Source organism: Engystomops pustulosus, chromosome 1 (genome assembly GCF_040894005.1).
Source record: "Engystomops pustulosus chromosome 1, aEngPut4.maternal, whole genome shotgun sequence".
In the NCBI taxonomy this organism is placed as follows: domain Eukaryota; kingdom Metazoa; phylum Chordata; class Amphibia; order Anura; family Leptodactylidae; genus Engystomops; species Engystomops pustulosus.
The window spans coordinates 201,837,112-201,858,949 of NC_092411.1; the positions used below are offsets into that span (position 1 = coordinate 201,837,112).

General features: G+C 39.1%; 1 protein-coding gene and 1 pseudogene across 6 annotated transcripts in view; both read right to left on the reverse strand.

Moving 5' to 3' along the window:
• Positions 1-21,838, reverse strand: part of STPG2 (sperm tail PG-rich repeat containing 2) — a 373,296-nt gene that overhangs the window by 262,686 nt on the left and 88,772 nt on the right. The gene's annotated exons all lie outside the window — the stretch shown is intronic.
• LOC140127879 (uncharacterized protein C2orf72 homolog) lies at positions 17,924-18,528 on the reverse strand (annotated as a pseudogene).

Below are 21,838 nucleotides of genomic sequence, written 5' to 3' on the forward strand. Positions count from 1 at the left end.
ATGTGCTTATTACCTCTATGTACATCATCATACAGTCCCCTCCATGTTAAAAAACAACTCTCCCCTCCAACCTGCAGTCCCATGTACAAAACATCTCTGCTGTTTGGCATGGTTGCTTTCTTCCACATACAGTGCCGCACAGACATGTTATATATATATATATATATATATATATATATATATATATATATATATATATATGACACCCCCTGAATCTTCCCAATATAGTCCCATGTAAATACATCCCTCCTGTTCCTACAGCCTTCTAACAGCCAGTCCCATGCAAATACATAACTCCTGTCCCCCAAGCCTCCAAATATGCAGTCCCATATAAATAAATCTCTCATCTCCCTTCAGTTTTTTAACTGCAGTGCCAAATATCTACATCCCTCCAGTCCCTAACCTGCAGCCCCATGTGAATACACCTCTCTAGATCACCATTTCTCCAGACCCAGTAAATTACATCACTATTGTCCATTCCACCTGCATAATATCCAGTCCTGTTCTTTCTCACATAACTTCCCTTTTGACTCCTCCACACACTGCTCCAGTCCTGTTCTACCTCACACATCTTTACTTCTCACCTTCATGAACAGACCCATCACTACAGATATCTGAGGATTCTTTGCTCTTTGATGATGGCTCCACCCCCTAATCATCTGTGTAACCCAATCAAAAACCAGGCAGTTGTGTGACCAGTAGCCATTTTCAATCCTGTACCTGATAAACTGGGACAAAGTCAAACTGATTGAAGGGCAAGTAGCATTTTAATTCTCCATCATACTGTATGTCCACAACATGTTTGTGCTAAGGGGAGCAACATTATAAATAACAACTCATTACATATTAGCTTATATTTTAATTTGTATATTAATTGTGCTTAATCCTGGAATACCCCTTTAAACAATTTACTAAATAAAGACCATCTATCCAACAGGTAAAACTTGGCTGAAACTGAGTTATATAACAGGGTGATGATCTGAAGTAGACCAACACATCTACAACATAATGGCCTAAAAAGAAAAGAATCAAAGTGTTGCAATAATCTTCTTAAAGTCCAGTGCTCAACTGTATTAAAATACTGTGGTTGAAACCTGTGGTCACAAACATCAATGACTTTAACAACCCAAAGTACTTCAACAATGACCCAACAACCTCCAGAATGATGTGAGAGACATTGCATTTATTTAACTTAAAGATCTTAAAAGGACCACTTCTTTATTTCCTAATACATAGAACAATACAATTAAAAAAAGATGATAGTTGATTGGGTAAGGTAGATTAGGACATGGACAATTAGGATAACATGACCCTTCATGCCCTGCCATTTTATGACCAGGAATGCACTGTTCAGGTAAAAGCATTCTTGAACCAGGGGTTGTATATTTCAAGAAAGCAAAACCTTTAATACATGGATTCTGGTAAGTTACTAAATATATACTGCCTCCCACAATTGTTATAAAATAGCCCACCCCCTTAAGCATAATTGAGATCTACATCATCTGCAGGTTCACAAGGGGAATGTGTGATGAAAATTATTGGTATGTTAATACTATTGGTAGAATTAAAAAAAACAGACAAGTGATAAACTGATAAACAAACAAAGGATCATCAAAAAAAGATAAATCATAGACAAATGATCATTTTTCAATAATGCCCTCATACTTCTGATGAAGTCACCAATACAGAGTTGAAACACATACACCTGATTTCTTAATAGAGGGTGTTATATCTAGTAACCTACTTAACGTACATTTTGGACCAATCACTCCAAAAAAAAAAAATGCTTTTTTGTTCACACACTCCGATTATGACATTTCCCAATCATCAGCTTTCCACCAACCCAGGAAGAACACAGCAGTTTTCCCACATTGTGATTAGAGATTAACTCATTCAAGATTCACTTTGCTGAAGTTAATATTTTGCAATTTTTTTTTACTTCCAGTTTTCACTAAAATGAAAATGACTGAAGCCTAATGCAGGAGGTTCAACCAGACAATAACTTGAATCAACAAATGTCCATTGAATTGGCATTTAGTGGATCCCTTAGACTTCAGTTGTTATTGTACGTAAAATTCCGCATTGAATTAAAAAATATTAAGATTTGATTCGGTGCCAGAAAATTGGCAGCTTCATACCAAATCTACGAATCTATTAATCGATTGGCTCATCTCTAATTGTAATTAGATTGCAGACTGGATTATACTCCACTATAAGGTTCCTTTCCATATGCAGTAAGTCAGTGTTGAAAGCACCAATTAAAATGTGAAATACATTATAAACTTGAAAACATGCTAATATCTTCATACCTGTAAAACACTGTTATCACAATTACAAGACCTGTTTAATGGGGGAATTTAGTGTTTACTGTAATTAAATAGTGTGTATGACCATATGACTCAAGTGCAATAAAGAGATGACAAGAAAATGTAGCACTTTATCATTTTCAATATGTGTTATGCATGTAAATGTTGTTACTATTGAATTCTGTAGGACACTCTGACACCCCACTCCAGGGAATTCATTAGTAATAATCCAAGGACTTGATGACATAATTCAGAAAAAAAGACCGACACACTCAAGTATTTTAAAATTATCTTTTCTTTCTCTCTAAACGTGTAGTCTGGAAATTGTAGCTGGTAATTAATAATGCCATTGAATACATCAAGAAATGTCCATTAGGCTGGCACTTTATGGTTCTTTCACAAAGATAAAAGAATAGACTTGCAGGCTTAATCATGGTGTGCAACTACTCAAAGCCCTATGATTTAGAATTTCTCTCTTAAGTGGAAACAAATGAGGAGCAATTATAATTCTTGGCATGTGAACCTCAAATTTAAGATATCACGTAGCAGTTCTGGCAGATATTTGTATATATCAGGCATAACAAATTTCAAGCATTTCAACCTATACTGTACATATTGTTGTCAATATATGCATTATTTATAACTAAGGGTGAGAATAATAATCTGCATGTAACATCCACAAGCTTTGATACCGCAACTAATAAATCTATGGTGTGTGTTGAATTTGTAGTGCTTTCTCCGGCCAGGAGCTTATGAGCTCATGAGCCACATGTAGTTATTGTAGTTATTCCGTGAATATGTCATGTATGTGGCATTAACCATAACAGGGCACATATAACAGATCAGTGATGGCGAACCTTTCATGGACCTAACTGTGCCTAACTGTAACCCAAAGCCTACTCATTTATCACAAAATGCCAACAAAGCAATACTGAGGTTTTAATTTAGAAAAAAAACAACTCATAAATAAACATATTTTGCCTTAAAAGAGAAACAAAATAGCAGAGCTGGGACTGCAGGAGGACACCTGGAGTCACCCAGTACCCGTCTGGTGAACTCTTTGCTAGAGTTGTTTGCATACCAGCATTTGGAATTTGAGATTCATAATTGTTGCAGTATAACAATTCTTAATAGCAAAGTTATACTTTGTGGGTTTGTCATCATCTACCCCATCTACCCCAGTAACCAACTGTTGATGCGTCCTGAAACAAGTGGCTCAAAATGTGTCATGGTAGGTGCGCCTCTACTGGTATCTACCAGTATAAGAACATTAAATGTAATCATAAGTGTCCTGCCATTGCCCCTTGTATCTGCAGTCCTCATATATAGCATTCATGTGTGAGGTCTCTAATACTAGCTTAAATGAAACCTGTCAGGTACATCTATACCCCCCCCCCAAAACCAAAGTCCTCACTTTTTGTAGTGACTTGATCTGCATGATGATGCTGAAATGAGTCAGTGGGTCCTGTGAATTGAGTTAGTTACTGTAGATGTGCCTGAGCTGAGGTTGCAACACCCCTACTCCCATGTCCATTGTAAACAAGCCTCTACAGATATCATTCATACCTTTCTGTGCTGCAACTTAGCAGGGGGTATGTAATACCACTAGAGATGAGCGAGTACTAAAATGCTCGAGTACTCTTTACTCTGGTTGAACTTTTCCCGATGCTCGAGTGCTCGTATCGAATAACGAACCCCATTGAAGTCAATGGGAGACTCGAAAATTTTTCACTGAAAGAACACATTGAAAGAACACTAAAGAAGAACACATTGCAGATGTTCTTCACACATTGCAGATGTATGGAAACATCTGCAATGTGTTCTTCACACATAATGTTCTTCACATACTATTGTGAAGAACACCGTTCGGCACGCGTGTCTTCTGATAAGTTAGCAGATGTACGGAACATCTGCAATGTGTTTTTCACTGTGTTCTTCACTTAAATGATTCTGTGTTCACTGTTTTCATTGTATTCTTCACTGTGTTTTGTTAAGTAAATGCTCAATCTCGAGCCGGCGAGATACTCGTCCGAGCAACGAGCCGTTTCGAGTATGCTAATACTCGAACAAGCATCAAGCTCGGACGAGTATACTCGCTCATCTCTAGATACCACCTTTTTCAAAGGAAAAAAATTGTTGGCAGGAGCTTACATATAAGATGTAGGGTTGCAGTTGTGTACTCATTGTATACTCTTGTGAATGATCACAACAATGAAAGCATGCAATGCATTGGTTTGAAAACTCACTGAAAGATTCCTGCACAGGGAAAAAGGGCATTGTGTTGACCATCTGTGCTCCTGTCCCTTCTTCAGATGACATGGATAAAATAAAATGATCTTGTGCATATAACTTCATTTTATCCATATTCTTAAAAAAGGGGACTGAAACCCCATTATGTGTGATGTTTTAAAACCAATAAAGTCCTATTGTGAACCCTTGGGTGAGCAAGCTTCTTCATTCCTGCAGGAACCTTCTTGTAATATACATTCTAGGCAATGATTCACACAAACTGGGGAATATTCATTAATCAGTTAACAATAAATTTAAAGATTTGTCTCAAAAAACTAAATGCCTTGCAACAAACACGTGGTCATACACATTTTCATGACCGATATAGATAAAAGGGGTGTGTCTTTTTGGAAACGGGCATGCCATAACAGACAGTGACACCAAACATAATTTCAATGTAGCTTTTTTTTCAGTTTTTTTTGATGGGACAATGTAATACTTAGATTTATTATTCATCATCATAAACTTTAATCTGGCAAAGTTGAAAACTTAGGCTACATTCACACTACAGTATGGGGGACGTATATACGGCCGACGTATATGCGGCCGATATACGTCCCCCATACACTTCTATGGGCGCGCGGCGCCCTACGGGAGTGGTACGGTGCAGCACATGTCCTATCTTTTCCCGTATTACGGCGCCGCGGCCATAGATCGCTATGGAGAGGGGCGGGGGTGAGCTGCGCTCACCTCCTCCTCCTCTCCCCGCGCTGCCGTGTGCCCGCCGTGCTACGGTGCGGCGGGCTCACGGCAGTGTGAATATAGCCTTACTCTGCACATCAAGCATTTGGGTGCTGTTACTTTATCTGTCCCATTATACTTAATCAATTGTTCTAGCAAAGTCCAATAAGTAAATAAAGGAATTAAAAAGTCAGTTTGTGAATTAGCCATGTAGAACAACATCAGACTTTTGATGAGTTTCTCCGAGAAGACAGATCTAATCACAAAAGGAATTAGAAATACAAAGTTTGCTTACCCTTTGTAAGATATATAAGTATTAAAGTGGGACAATAGAGAAAGTAATATCCAAAAAGTTCCTAGAATTCAGTGTGTGTAAATTGTGAGAAAATAATCTTGAAGATTGACCACTGGAAAGCAAGAACTCTGCAGCAAATTCCTTTGTCATGTTCAGAGGTAAAATGAATCTTCATCAGAAGCACTGCTGTGTAAATGACAGCAATGCAGCAAATAAGTTCCACCTGTCGTCAGACCAATCCGAATGATACCTCTTATGTGCCAAGTCCAAAAATAGTCATAAATCTTCTCCACCTCAACAACACAAAAGACACTGTTGTGGTCTGATTAATTCTCTGTACCTGCAGATTCTCTATCTAAAAATTCACAAATGACTGCTTTATTCATTCTCGAGAAAATCATCGCTGACAACCATCCAAAGATATTGCATTTTGTCAAATCACTCAAGCTGTCACACAGATTGACTTGATTTTGTTTTTATCACCATATCACTGTATCTAGACATGGATATTGCTGCTATAATTTATTTTCTTTCATTTATCAAATCTGCCTCCATACCTATCAGCTATATCTCTCATTGAAATTATACATAATAAAATTGATTTGTTTTTTAAGGGTTGCTTACTTGACCATCTGTTATATCTGACTATTTATGGTTGATTTTTATCAAGTATATTATTTTAACACGTAAAGAGTAGACAATGAAGACTTCATACCTGCATCCAACCCAACATGTGTTTTGGTCCACAGATCCCTTTGATGGAGGTCTGTGAACTAAAACACATGTCAAGGTGGGGTCAAAGTTTGTGACTGATAGGCATGTAGTCATGCACAATTACTATCTCTAGTATTCTTAATTAATTCTACACATGCACTTTTAAGGGTTATTGATATAGGCTTTGGTGATTGTTGTAAAGATAATGTAGAACGCTAAAGGGGCATTCCCACGAAGACAAGTTTCTTCAATATACTCAGGCTAACAAAATAACACATTCTCTAATTCCCTTTTAACAAAAATACAGAATTTCACAGATATAATTCCAACATGTCTCTATCAGTCCTGGTGTATACAATTTTGGTTGCCCCTAGACAATTGACACTGCTCTGAGTTGAGATGCTCTCTCCCTCTAGCCCCCACCCTTGTATTCCCATAGGAGCTCACACAGACACTCACTTCCTGCCAGCAGACATCAACACATCGTAAGGAGAGTAAAGCTACAGACAGATAATATCTTTATTCAGAGGAGGGGGAGGGAGATATATTGCAGAACTGTGTGTGTCATAGATGATGTTCAATAAAGTTAAATACTTTAAACTCTCTGGGAGATATCAGTAGCGAACCAAATAGAAATGAGTGGACCTGAACTTTAGATTACCTGATGGTATATGACTATTACTTACCTCCTCGTCCCATCCCTGTGTGTCTTTGCATGGATGCATTTCTGTAATAAAATAAGTTAATAAGATATGCAAAACATCCTGTGGTGCTCTACAGAGCACCATCAAGCTCCACTGTAATACAATTTATGCTCGCCCCGAGGCCGGATGTTGGTTGTCCCCATATAAGGCCTCAGAATATAGGGGATACCATTTTTGACTATACAGTATGTGATGGATTATTTCAGTAAATCAATAATAGCTATCTTGTAAAGGGGTTTATTTTTATTCTGTGATTCTACACCCTGCATTCAGACAGGAAAGCAGAACTTGCTTAAAAAGTTTTTCAAGCTGTTAACGTCATGTGCACCACCGCACAATGTATCTCGAAATGTAGTTTCCTGATGGGTACAATCCTCCCCACCTTCAGTCACCACCAATTCCCAAATTTAGTCAATATGTGGCCTGCTAAATGTTTTGTATCTGCTAAACCCCTGCCAAATAATCAATGAATAATCAGCAGTCTCCACAGCAATGTGTATTATCAGCCAGCGGGGGAATAATCATGAGGCATTTTATTTTCTAATGGGCACATCTTTTACCTAGAGTAACTAAGACTGACAGTGCTACAAAGGCAAGGCCGTTTAATTAAGTTGCATTCTAATTGTTAATGGCTAATTCGTGTAATTATGAAGGCATTTCAAAGCTGTAATTAATACTGAATGCAGCTGAAATTTTGTTCTGCTCGCTAAACTCAAACTTTTTTGTATTATAATTTAATTAATAAATTAATAATTTCAGGAGCTTAATTTTCGAACATGATTTAGAGGAAAAATAATAAACATACTATTTTAATTGTAATTCTTATTATAATCATTTTTCTGTCACATACCCATTGCAAATTGCAATAAATTGCACATTAATGTATTTTCAATCTTTGCTGTGAGAGAAAATGTTCAGATCTTGTTCTCAGAATATAAATAAGGATGTTTCATGTTGTGCTATTCACAATCAAAGCCAAGGCTTTGCTGCTATCATAAGTTAATGTCAGGATTTTAATGAGAACAAAACAAAGTGGTCTTTGTATGATTCTGTAGTCTACCTACAGCTCTGCACTGAGCCATGGGTGGTATAGAAACAATGTATAGAAAGTAGCATAATGCAACCCAAGGCTTCTCAGGAAGACTGAAGTGGATAGTCACACAGAAGAATATTGCTACATTAATGATGATTGTCACGTTAAATTCCATGGGTAAGTAATTCAGTAGTTGTGCTAAAGAGGGTCTTCCATCATCTCCACTAAATGCAACTCTTTGCAGCCATTGACAGTTGTTGAGCAACTGATTCTTCCACAGTTGGAATTTGAAGTTGAAGCAGTTAATATTCTAACTTAATTCTGTAATGTATGGTGGGCAATCTTGGACAGTCTGGTACTACTCACATTACCCTATATAACCCAGTTAGCTTACAAGACCTCATGCACTACTGTCACGGGTGGTCCCGTGACCCACATCGCGGGTCGCGGGCTCACCCGTGCCGCCCTGCCCCCGCCAGCGCATCTCACACCCGTCCTGGCTCCTGGCTCGCTCCCCACTGCTGTGCGCGCGTGTCCCCGGCTGCTAGGGCACGCGCGCGGCACCTGCTCCAAATTTAAAGGGCCAGCGCGCCTTTAATTGGCGCTCGCCATATTGCCCAATTTTTCATAAGCCTGCCTCTTCCTGTAACCCTTGCCGGATCTTTGTGCCTCATAGCCTTAGAGAAAGCTTCCAAGCGATTATTCCTGCGTTCCTGTGTATTCCTGCGTTCCTGTGTATTCCTGTGTGTTCCCACTCCTGAGTCCTGTGTTACCCGAGTTCCTCCGTGTTGCTGTGTTCCGTGTGCCTGTGTTCCCGCTCCCACCTGCCTGGAACTCCCGTTGCTGACCTTGGACTTGGACTTGACGTTGCATCTCTGCCGCCTGCCCTGACCCTGCCTGGACCTGACTACGAGACTGTCATCCGCTAAGGTACCTCGACCTTGGCTGCCACCCCGGGCTGGTCGCACCTGTGGAACAACCTAGTGGTATCCTGCCGCAGCAAGCCAACCCGCTTTGCGGCGGGCTCTGGTGAAAACCAGGTGCCGCTTGGGCTCCGGTCCCAGGTGTCGGCTAGTTCCATCTCCCGCGGTGGTCCAGAGGATCCACTGATCCTGACAACTACGATGCAAATGAAGCATTCTAGTTGACTTTGGGATACCTATCCATATAAACAAATATGGATGCGTATGCAAACAATCTTAGATATTTTGAATCCAGCCAATTGTAGAATTCATGTTCTCCACATAGTATTCATTTAGCTATACAGATACAAAGGGTATCATGAGGGACAAGTAAAAATGTATTCTTCAGTATCAACCAAAACATATGCCTAGGTGATGGTTCTCTTTTGGTAGCCAAAAAAGCCCATTTCATAACTTTAGATAAAGAATATGGCATGGAAATGTCACAAATCTATGAAAGCATGGCTACTGCTCTAACAACTTAATGGAGTTAAATAATTGATAAGGTTAAAAAAGGAAGGTACATGTAAAACCTTTAATTCTAAAGTCTTAACCTAGAGGATGCTAACTATATAATATTACAAAAATTGTAAATCAGAATAACTCCATGATCAGCCTCTTATCTCTAAAAATCTAATTTCTAACTTGTTCCAAAATGTCCTCCACAGATCTGCCATTTTGGGTAGGCTATACCAAAGTCTGATCACTTCCATTGTAAATAACCTACAGTACGTGTGTACATATATATATATTTTCCTCGAAAATAAGACCTTATATAAGTGTCTTATACAAATCTTTGCTCCTGTAGAGGAACTAGGTCTTATTTTCAGGGGATGCCTTATTTTTCTATGAACAAGAATTCACAATTATTGTTGTACAAATAATCAACATTTATTAATATCCTATCACATACATCAGCTTATAATTCTGAATTCCGCCAAGAAAGTCTTGATATGCTCTGTACAATAATCTTTGGTACATTTTCAATCCTGGCAGTTACGGTCAAAAAGTAAGATTTTTTATTTAAGATCATTAAAGGGAACCTGTCACCAGGGACCTCATTTTTCACTAAAGACAGATTGTAAAAGCCCATGACACCTGCAGTGCAAACTTGCCTTTCTGCCTTTTCTAAGCATTTACATTACAATATAATTGTGTGTTCTAACTTACTCTTGCATCCTGACAAAATCCTGGGGTAGTCACAGGGGCTGGACTTTGGTTTGCATGCATTTCAAAAAAACAACATGTGACCTGTTTGAGCTGCAGGCTGTCTCCATGTTTGTGCTCCTGTACAGCTTGTCCCTCCCCCAATGATGTCAGGCTGACCAGGCTGTAACCTCTGAGAAGAAGCAGGAGCTGGAGCTAGACAGGAGCACAAAGGTGGGACCAAGCTCTGAGGAGTGGGTAACACAGACAAGGCACACTATACACATAGTGCAGTTTACACTGTTTTTAGTAAATGTGGGCCGATAAGTTAATCAGCCCCACTCATTGCCTGAAGTAAGTCACAACTCCCACTAGTTATTTACTAAGCAGCGTGTCCTAATCTTTCCATTGGTGTCTGGACACACCAGGAGACTATTGTTCAAGAGAGGCCTGGATGCCTTTCTGGAGAGCAAAAATATCACGTGTTATGGGGATAAAACATTTATTTAATTCTTAAAGGTTGGACTTGATGGACTTGCGTCTTTTTCCAGCCTTATATACTATGATATTATGATAGTGTAACTGGGACTTTAATAGCAAATCAGCTGTAAGCAGGGAGAGGTAAGTAATACTTTTACTGTTCTCTGGAAGAACTCATCTGCATGTTTTTTATTTACCTGGCAGAATGTTAGAATGTGGAGCCAAATAATTAATTATATATCCCACGTGTGGTCTTGAATGTGGTCATGCAGCAACATTCTTTTTATATACCCTAACATTGTTAGTATATAGTATTTGTCTCTGCAGCTACAGCTTGATATTGAGTACAGCAGCTTGTGGTGATCAGATCTAAATCATGAGATAGAGAGACTCTAAAATGTGTCTGCTATTCCTACACAGGCCCAGGCCAGGGCAATATAACATAAGCAGTGATCACCCAGACTCCGTCATAAAATTAATGGAGGGGGAGAACAGCCCTTCCACATCCTCTCGCCAGTTCAACTATAGGTTATGGCCTACTCACTAAATGTCACAGGTATAAGTCCCCATCTGGATTTATACATCAAAGGAAAATGTGGCATAATCCATATTTCAGTTTCACCCATGTCCCCATATAACTACAGGTCGACTTCTACAGAAACTATGTCAAGCCTGGTGGAACTCCACTACAGGTGCTACCATGGCTGATTGCTGAAAGGGCTACAGCTCGAAAAACACATACCACAATCGGCCCGACTATTCTCCACTGCCAATTGGAAACAGTCAGGGTAATAATACTGCCCAAATACTCACCATTGACACCAATATCGGGACATCCCAACTTTCCAACATGGTGTGATGTTGTTGTCCTGGGAAGCCATTTGTGGAATCTCTGCAGAATCACAGGACTCCCCAATGGTTCTGTTCATTACTGGAATGTGAACATGTGTGAGTAACACCCAAAGTGATTATATATAATGTACACCACCATTTATGATTCATGTATGAGTATGACTGTTTTCTACCTTTTTCATGCATATTATGTGATAAGGACTGCGTTCCTGTTTTCTTCTTAAAAAACTAAATTATTAAAAAAAAAGAAACTATGTTGACGGCAAAGAGGTGGCTTCACCACTACAGGGAGCAATTACATAACCCCTAATCTATTACCACTAAACTCATCATGCATTGTGTGAATGCAAGCCGGGTATTTTGAGGAAAAAGCTGAAATTACAACCGAGTGTAAAGGATTCCCACAGGGCAAGATATCAGCCAAGAAATATTCTGAGGCTTACAAGGTTGGTTTACATCTCCTAGTTATAAAAGGCAATTATCATATGCCTGGCCTCCTAATGTCATCACAAGCAGGGGTTGGTCAGTTTGGACAGGTGGACAGTTTGATCAGGCCTTTCTCCTTTCCCAGGCACCAGTCTTATAACGTCACATAATGTATTAAGTTCACTTTTCTTTATCGCTTTTTATTTTATAAAACTCTTGTTTTTTGCATTGTTTGTTTATGTCTGTTTAATGTGTCTCCCTTGTTAACCCCTACAGGACTCAGCCTCTTTTGGCCTTAAGAACGCGGCCCCATTTTTCAAATCTGCCCTGTGTCCCTATAAGTAGTTATAGCTTTGGAACGCTATAAGATATCCAGGGGATTTTGAGATTGTTTTCTCGTGACACATTGTACTTCAAATTAATTTAAAAATTTGGATTAAATCTTTTGTGTTTAGTTATGAAAAAACACTAAATTTGCCAAAATTTTGGAAAAATTCTTTATTTTTAACGTTCTAAATTCTCTACTTTCGATGCAGATAGTCATAGCACCCAAATAAATTGCTAACTTACATTTCCCAAATGTCTGCTTTATGTTGGATGGTTTTTTAAGATTCCACATATTTTACTAGAATGTTATGAGGCTCAGAATTTAGGTATCATTTTTCACATTTTTTATAAAATCATCAAAACCCGTATTTAGATGGACCTGCTCAGCTTCTAATTGACACTGAGAGGCCTAAATAATAGCAAGACTCATAAATTACCCCATTATGGAAACTACAACCCTCAGCGTATGAAAAACCACTTTGAAGGAGTTTGTTAACCCTTTAGGTCTTTTATAGGGGTTAAAACAAAATGGGGGTGCAGTCTACAAATTGTAATATTTTTTCACAATACACTCATTTTGGGTGGAAAATTAAACATTTACAATGGATTAAATGAAAAAAGGCTCCACAAAGTTTGATACCCAATTTCTCTTGAGTACACTGATACCCCATATGTTGTGGTAACCTGCTGTATGGGCGCACGGACGGGCATAGAATGAAAGGAGGCGCCATCAAGAGCAGATTTTCTATGTCACATTGTACAGGCTATAATTTTTTTCTTTTTTTAATGTGGACCTATAGGGGCTTATTTCTTTTGCCACATGAGATGTACCTTTATGGTACGTAATTTGGGGGCATCTATAACTCTTTGTTGGTGTAGGCAATGAAAATCATCAATTTTTAGGAAATTTTTATGTGTTTTTTTGGCCGTTAACCATACCATAAAAATAGTATATTATTTTTATTCTATGGGTCGCCACAATTACGAAAAGACCTCATTTATATAGATTTTTTATTTTTTCCCATTTTTACTGAATGAAAAGTAATTTTTCAAAAATGGTGTTAATTTTAGCATCATCGTCTTTCATATGCATAACTTTTTTAGTTTTCGCCTCGCAAATCTGTTTAAGGGATTATTTTTTGCGAGAAGGATTGTTCTTTTTAGTGGTCTTATTTTAGAGTGCATAACATTTTTTTAATCACTTTTTAGAGCATTTTTTATAGGGTATTAATTTAAAATGATCTTTTTTTGGATCTTTTTGGGGTTTTTTTCTTTACCGGGTTCACTTTGCGGATCTAATAACGATTCTTTTTTATTATGCAGATTGTTATGGATGCAGGGATACCAAAGATGTGGGGTTTTGTGTATTTTATTCAATTGTACTGAATAAAAACTATTTCATATGCATAACTTTTTATTTTTCGGCTGACAAATCTGGTTAGGGGCTTATTTTTTTGCAGAAAGAGTTGTTCTTTTTAGTGGGATTATTTTAGAGTGCATAACATTTTTATATCACTTTTTAGAGCATTTTTTATCGGGTATTAATTAAAAATAATTTTTTTCTGAATTTTTTTTTTAGTTTTTTTCTCCGGCGTTTACCGTGCGGGTCCAGTAACGATTCTGTTTTATTATACAGATATGCAATACCAAATATGCGGGGGGGGGTTGTGTTTTTGTGTTTTTTATACTTTATTAAGTGTTTTTATGGGAAAGTGACATTTTGGGGGCTTATATTTTTATGTATTTATTTTTTATTTATTCTAATGTGCAGTGTTTAGTGTTTTTACATGTTTTTACTTATACATACTTGAACTTGTCCAATACACTGCTCTACAATACTATTTTATTGTAGAGCACTGTAAACTGTCTGAGCATGCACTGACAGTTTACAGTCAGATCCAGATGAGGTGTGACTGCCAGAGTGAGCGGGCAGCTCCAGAAGTGAATCGTATCCCCCGGTAAGCGGCACGGGGTATCCGATCCATAGCAGAAACACCCTTACACGCCACAGTCATGCTTGACCACGGCATGTAAGGAGTTAACACCCAAGATCGGAGTCGGCTCCGATCACAGCTGTGATAGACAGCTGACAGTCGCTGCTTCTGGTGCTGGCTCCGTTCGTGAGCCGGTGCCAGAAGCAGGACGTTATAGCACGTCCCCATGTACTTAGCATCTAGCCGCGGGGACGTACTATAAAGCCCTGGTGCGCCTAGGGGTTAATTGGAAGCACTGTCTTTGTGATAATAAACGTCCATTTAATAAGAGCTTTCTTGTGTTCTAACCCTAAAGCTCTCTCTTCCTCAGAAAACCCCTTGAACTCCTGAAGTTTGATGGATGATGTCAATCACAGAGAATGAGGCAATATTCTGGTAGTGGTTTAGTAGGCCAATTGCTGATGACAGGTTCCCTTTAACACAGATATCTGTGGTCCTCCGCTGCTGAATGAAGAGGTCATTCACTAAAGAGTTGATATTTTTGTATTGTTTAAAATTTGTCACAGAAAAATATTATCTAGCTTTTCACACTCCTGGATAGTCATTAAAAAAAATGTGTTGTCTGTGATTTATTGAAAATATGTCATATGTATAGTAACTTACAGGGCCTTTCCCTATCAGTACGTAGAGTGCACAGATGAATCTGTGTAGCGTTCAGAAGGCTGCTACTAAATGTGATTATTAAATACAAGAAGCAAAAAAAAGACTTTCTGATATGGCTTTCTCCAAAATGACCATCATCTATCATCTTGAAAGAGTAACTTGGAATTTAAAGATGTACCTGCCACAGGCAGCCTACAGACAAATAGCCTTGTTTTTTTTCCAAGTCTCCACTAGATGCTTAGTGACCATGATTTCATTAACAGGTAAATGGCAAGAGACCCTGCTGGCAAGTAAGGTGAAATATACTGGAACAAATGTACAGCACCAGAATTTCAAAAGTGTTAGAAACTTGTGTTATATAACATAAATTTTAGTCAGGTTTGGACACAGACAGTAAAGGGTTCCTATGTAAAAGCCATTTGTTGGGCCCATTGCTCTCCAGCAGCATGATGCTTGTCGTATGTCACCACTCATATAATTCTAGACGAGTTCATTGCTGCTAACAGCAACATCTATTCTGTATCAGTCAATTATTTCAATAGCAGATCAGTACCCCAATCTAATGATAATGATGACCTATCCTGTTTATTCACTATAACAAAGGGAATTGAAAAGCAGTGTAGACCAAACCAATTTGCAGACAGTGTTAGTGTTAGGAAAACTTACGTCTGGAATACTGTACACAAAACTACCACACAGTCTGAGTGCAGGCTAACAGAACAGAGCAAGAGGGCGAACTAACCCTGCGCTGATCTACCAACTAGACCCTACCAAGGCAGAAACCCCCTTGAAGGTAGGGAGCCTATGCCGCAGGAACCTCCTAACTATTCAGCAAGGCCCCGGGAGGTGAGAGGAACCCAAATAGGTCTGTCAGCTACAGTGAAGTGATACAGACAGAAAATCTGCAGTGTGGGCGTTAGGGCAGTATTCAGACAGAGGAAAAAAACAGGACAAACACGGATGAAACAAGCGGGGGTTCAAGACAGCATAAGAAACCAAAGCAGACACGAGGAAAAAAAACTAAAGATGTACAGACACTGAACATAGATGGGTAAGCAAAACCGCCAGGTCACACCAGAGGGTACGTCAAGGTCAAACCACTAGACAAGGGAGCGTAACCTAACTGGTGAATACACTACCAAGGTGAAGCAAACAATGCTACAGGAGACCAGAAATCCAGCTAGGCTGTAGGTTCCAGAAGGACAAACACTGGAACAGGTGGAAGGTCCAGATCCAATTTATGCAGCCTGAGGTCCGCCCCCAGAATCCCATAAGAGCAGGAACCCAGGTTGATTCAGAAGACCGACAGCTTTAATTTCCCTAAAGCGCATGCGTCCTGGATGCCCGTTGGTGTGCAGAAACTCGGGGAGGACCGCTAGCATTGTCAGCATGGAGGGTAGAAGGACCAGCAGATGCGTTGTCCCTTCCAGCGGATCTGACAGTTAGACTACTTTCACACAACCCACAAACAATAGACCCATGATCCACTGTTTGTGACCCATGTGTCATCAGAGATCATATGCTGATGACCATAGATGAGGATGCCCCAAAAACAGGCAGGATATATAGGCAGGACTCATATAATGTTTTGAGCCCACACCATGAAATATACAATGTAGCATAAACCAAGATTGGCATGCATATAAAAAATGGCCCATTAAATCCACAAATATAATAAAACAAAAGTGTTTATTGATATGCATTAAAAACAATTAAAAACACATATGAGAGGGGTGGTAATAATAGCAAACACCCCAAAACTCTCCCTTAACACATAAGGTGTCCAACCTAATATCAAATCATGCAATATTGGTCATGCCAAGAATTCATCCAATCACTAGGTACAATACCACAAAATAATATAATCATCAACAACCAAAGTGTAGTATAACCACAATACAATATGTAGCAATATATTAAAAATCAAGGATAACATCAAGAGACACTACTACCCAGGTAGTTACAAGTACTCGAGGAATCAAAGTCACATAACATTCTTCCAACCGTCAATGCGATAGGCGTTAGTGGTTTTGGTGCCGAAAACAGGCAAGGACCTACCAGGCTCACATCGTCCCGGGAGGGAGTAACTTACATTTGCTCAGTCAATAGTTAGAGTGTACTGGAAGTGCCTCTGCAACCCAGTTCACTGAGCTTCCTAACTCAGGACATGCACAGGAAACAGATGCATACCCCAAACAAGCAGGCATGATGGGTAATGTCATAGTTCAATGGAACAGACAACAGACAAAATACCTATATGTAAATATGTACTTATAATTTTACAAAAAAAATATACTTAGGAATGGCAGCAAGTGGTGATACATATATGTACAAGATTACTACATTAAGAAATACAGGGCACTAACATGCCAATCTTGGTTAATACTACATTGATCCATTAGAAAGACAAGGGGATTTATGCTAGCTACTGAAGCAATGTCTAGTACATGTTCAAAAACAACGGCTGTGCTCAGGTAGCTTTAGGTCCAAGCAGTTTTTGACTACTTCTATTCTGTGTCTTGTCTGACACAAAGCAAGGCTTATAAAAAAAAAACTTATATAAGATTGTCTAACAATACCCCATATTACTCTATTTTTAAAGAAACTCCAGTCTATGTTCAATAAATTTATTTGGGGGCAAAGACACAGTAGGATTGTGCAAACCACTGTGTATACTCCAAGAATAGATGGGGGCCTGAGAGTTCCAAATGTCACTAAATATTACTATGCGGCTAGACTAGCTCCAATTGTTTCTCTACACAGAATGCCTAGACTCCCTCTATGGGGCCTTATTGAACAAACGGCATGATCCCCGACTCCTATAGATTTACTACCCTGGTTGGCGCCTAAAGACAGACCGGTTATAATGTGCCCACTCCTCTCTTCCAACCTAGCAATGTGGGATAGGTTGAAACGAAGGTTTAAGATGGTTTCTCCTCATACACCAGCTGCGAGGCTTTTCTCCAATCCAAGCTTCACTCCGGGCTTAATACCTGGCTTTTCAATGGTGGTTGAACAAAGGCCTGTACAGAATCGCTGATTTTATTGACAGGTTGGGAATACGGACTATGTTGTACTTTCGCTCCATACATAAACTTCCAGATACAGATTAACACTTCATTCATGGTCCTCCCAAACAGAGATCTCAGGCATCAGCTGTATTCTCAGAACAGTCTCCATTAGGATAGTTCAGGATAGTCAAAGCTGTTCCTTCCTCTAGGTGCTCTTTCTGAACAGTGTCCTCTTGTCTCCATCTTCTCCATGCGAAGCATCGGCTTTTCACATTTGGCTTGTTCCATCGTTGTTCATCTGCCGCAGTGAGCGCCCCCGCACGCCGCTCTCTGCACGTCTCTTCTGCTTTCCTCATATCCCGGTAAGAGCGCGGCCGCCCGGACCTCCGAGCAGCGTCCTCCCTTACTGTTCTCCGGGAAGACAGAGCGCAGCAGAGAGAGCAGAGCGGAGACTGCGGAGTCCGCACACACCTGGCTCTCCTCCCCATTCACCTTATCAGCGGGCAGAATGACCACCACGACCACAGCGCCCCCTGCAGGCAGGCGCTTGCGGATGTCTCTCAGTATCTCCCGCAGCTGGCGCTGTGATCCCGGCAGTGTCAGGGACTACGGCCGGCACAGGAAGAACACTAGTCCAAAGCGCATTTTCCCCACAGTACCATCAAAATGTTTCGGAGGGTGCGGAATGGAGGGCACTCCACTCATGCTCACATATGGTATAACGAAAACAAAAAAAAGAGAAATACTATAACGAAAACAAAAAACAGAGAGGCAAAACAAGAGGACAGCGCCTCGTGTATTATCGTAGGATAACTGGGAAATAGTGAATTAAATTGAAATTAAAATATCCAAGGGATATGTATAGAGAGGGAGGGTATGAACAGTATCCCCTCTGAGAATCGCGCTCACCTTATATAGCTTGAATCGAGCGTAGAGATACTCCAAAAGCTGCCCAACAGCTTGTCGGTATTCGTTTTATGCAAAGGCTGAACCGGTGTCACAAGCATAAAATGGGGTTAGAAAACCAAGAAAAAGGCTGGCACGGCGCTATTATGGAGAGAGTCTTCTGGTAAGTTTAAATTGTTTATTCCAAAAACTGTAAATGCGTTTCGGGCGGAACACCCTTCTTCAAGTACAAATGGAAATAGCTAATCGTTGTGCGCTGGATCCATTCAGTGCTGGAGAGCCTAGGTCCAGCATATTTAATATGTTATACTCCATAACGCAAATTAATCTTAAGCTTTCTCCAGTATACGCACTTTTGAATGGAACAATACCGGACCTTTCGGTTGCACAACATAGATTAACTTCTTACCTATTTTTAGCAGCTAAGATCGCAATAGCAACCTCGTGGAAAAAAGCTGTTGTTCCAATACATCCAATAGTATGTTACATGACAAAGAAGCGAACTTTATAAATATTTGGCAAGACTGGGTTACATATTCCTCTACAGAATAAGTAGTGAAATTGGTATTTTTGGTCCTTCTTCTGGCTCTCACCCCCCAATCTTCCCTCCCTGCCCCCCCCTTCCATTCCCTCTTTATGTTTTATTGTATTGTCAGAAAGATTTGGATATAATGGATAGACTCAGCTTCAGAGATCTTTGTTGAGCTAGTAAAGCTAATTATAAGAATATACAGTACATACTGTGTATTTTATGGAAAATGTATTTACGATGCTACATAACTGACAAACAATGTTAAATGTTTTAAAATGCTTTACATTTTCAAAAAACTCAAATAAAAATTATTGAAAACAATACCCCATATTACGTACTGTAATATTCTGGTCTAGTGTAAATTTAGTCTTTCTAAAATCTAGACAGTATTACCTCAGCTTTTAAGAACACAAAATTTTATCCCAGATTGAAAATTCACATCAATACTGGTTTATCCTTCTCTAAAATGTTTTGCATTGTTTTTATTAGTAAGAGAGGTAGGAAGTATAATTTCAGAGTTTCTCCGTTTGGAGTTTAAGGGAGACATTATTGTTGCATATCTTAAATAAACACAACACTCAAACCTGATTCATTGAATTATACCTTGTTCAGGCCCTCCACCATGCATTATTTGATGAATTAGCTTTGACTGGAGTGTTCCTTTAACCAAAAGCTATGGGTTAACATTGAAGCAGCACCATGTTGAAAGCAGCCTTGTCTGGGGCGGGTAGTCACCTCCACCACTGAGGCCGTAGGTCTACACAATTACTAGTTTTCCATTGATTGCCAAATTGCTTAGTTCCCTATTTTAATCTGTGGAAATCCAGATTCCCTGTTAATGTACAGTACTTTTATGACCAAAACCAAAGTAGCTTTATACTATCATTCTCTATAGCACAGTGATAGTCACTAATAAATGTCAATGACTGCACAGAGTAAATCAGAATAATGAACTGTAGCTACAGTTTATACTATTTCATTTCACGCTACAATCACACATCACAATGCTGTTTGCTATAGAGTAGGTTGGAGGCAAGCATGCATTATTATCCTAAATTAACTTACTGATTTGCAAAAGTTAAAACAGCTACACCATAGTGCGCTTACAAAACCATATTGGGCAAGGCACTAGGGCTAAAAACAGAAACATTATCCACTCTAAGAATCCAGTAAAAACTGTAGAGTGAGAGCCTTTACTGATTAGGGGGAGGGGGTCTTAAGTAGGAGGACCCCCTGTGTGATGTCCTTATGCTCTAATCTAGCATATAGACAAGAACATATGGACAATTTATTTAATATGTCTGAGAAACATGACACCTAAACAGCTGTTTGAAATAAAAGTAGAAAAATAATGACATAAAGAATTAATTTTTACTGCCAAAAAATTACTCATAAAAACTTCACATTTTGGATCCTTTTAAGATGTCTCCAATTGTTTTATTTTTTTTTTTTTTAGCTCAAGTCTTATGTTTTCCAACCGCAAGGACACCACCGCAAGGACACTCATTGTGACAAAGCTTGCAGTTAATTTAAACCTGTGTTTTACTCAGTGTGAGGTGTCTTATGCTTGTGTGTCCTACATGAGATGACTTTGCGTGTCCTCCAGGTAGACCCAGAGGGCAATGTAGGCAATAATGACCCATCTGTTCACTACTTATAGATAGGAACCTTCTAATGAAGATAGATGTGGGTCACCCTGTGCTGGCAGCCAACAGAGTGTTAATGAAACCACCTAATGGTCACTTTTTCGTCACCTTTGACTGATTGATAACCAAAAGAGTTTATCCTGAAATAAAGAAGGGTACAATCCTAGGTGCCATTCATCTTCCTGGAATATCTTGTTCACTTTCTCACGCTCTCATTCTTCATAACACTTCTTTTTCTATTCGGAGAGAATATGCCACAGTCACTTTTCTTGCTCGGTGATGTACTATAACTTTGCTGTAACATGTCAGAAATTAATTCTTCTGAAACACCCCTGTCCAGTGAAATGAATGATCACACAGCTGCTGCAGATAAGGTCAAAAACACAATGCGACCAGAATGAAATCCTTCCATATAAAGCACAACACTTTTACCAGATAAAATGAAACAGTCATTTTTCCCTCGATATTTCACGCTAGTTATCTCTATCCTTGCTCTATGCATCACGATATGGAAGTGGCTGGTGGCTACAAAATGTCAATTTATGTCCAACTATTAGTCACCTTCAACAAATCATTTCATTTCCTTGTGACTCATGCATAGAGATTAAGAAAAAAGTAACTGTCAGCTTCGCTCTATGGGAACCAAAGATTGCGCATCAAAAAAGTCGAGCGTAAAAAAAGGACAAATAGATATACTCACAAACACATAAAAGTAAGCCATTTGGAGATTTTGCGTGACTTTGTTATTGCATTCACAGTTACTTTTGTAGAACATTAATGCATTTGCATTTTAATGTTTACATGAAGAAAATGTTGAAAGAATATAAAAATTCCTAGGAAACAGAGGAAGATAAATAAATCCAATAACAAATATATACCGATTTTAAAAAACTGTATCAAGCTTCCTTTTCCTAACCCACTATAGTTGCTG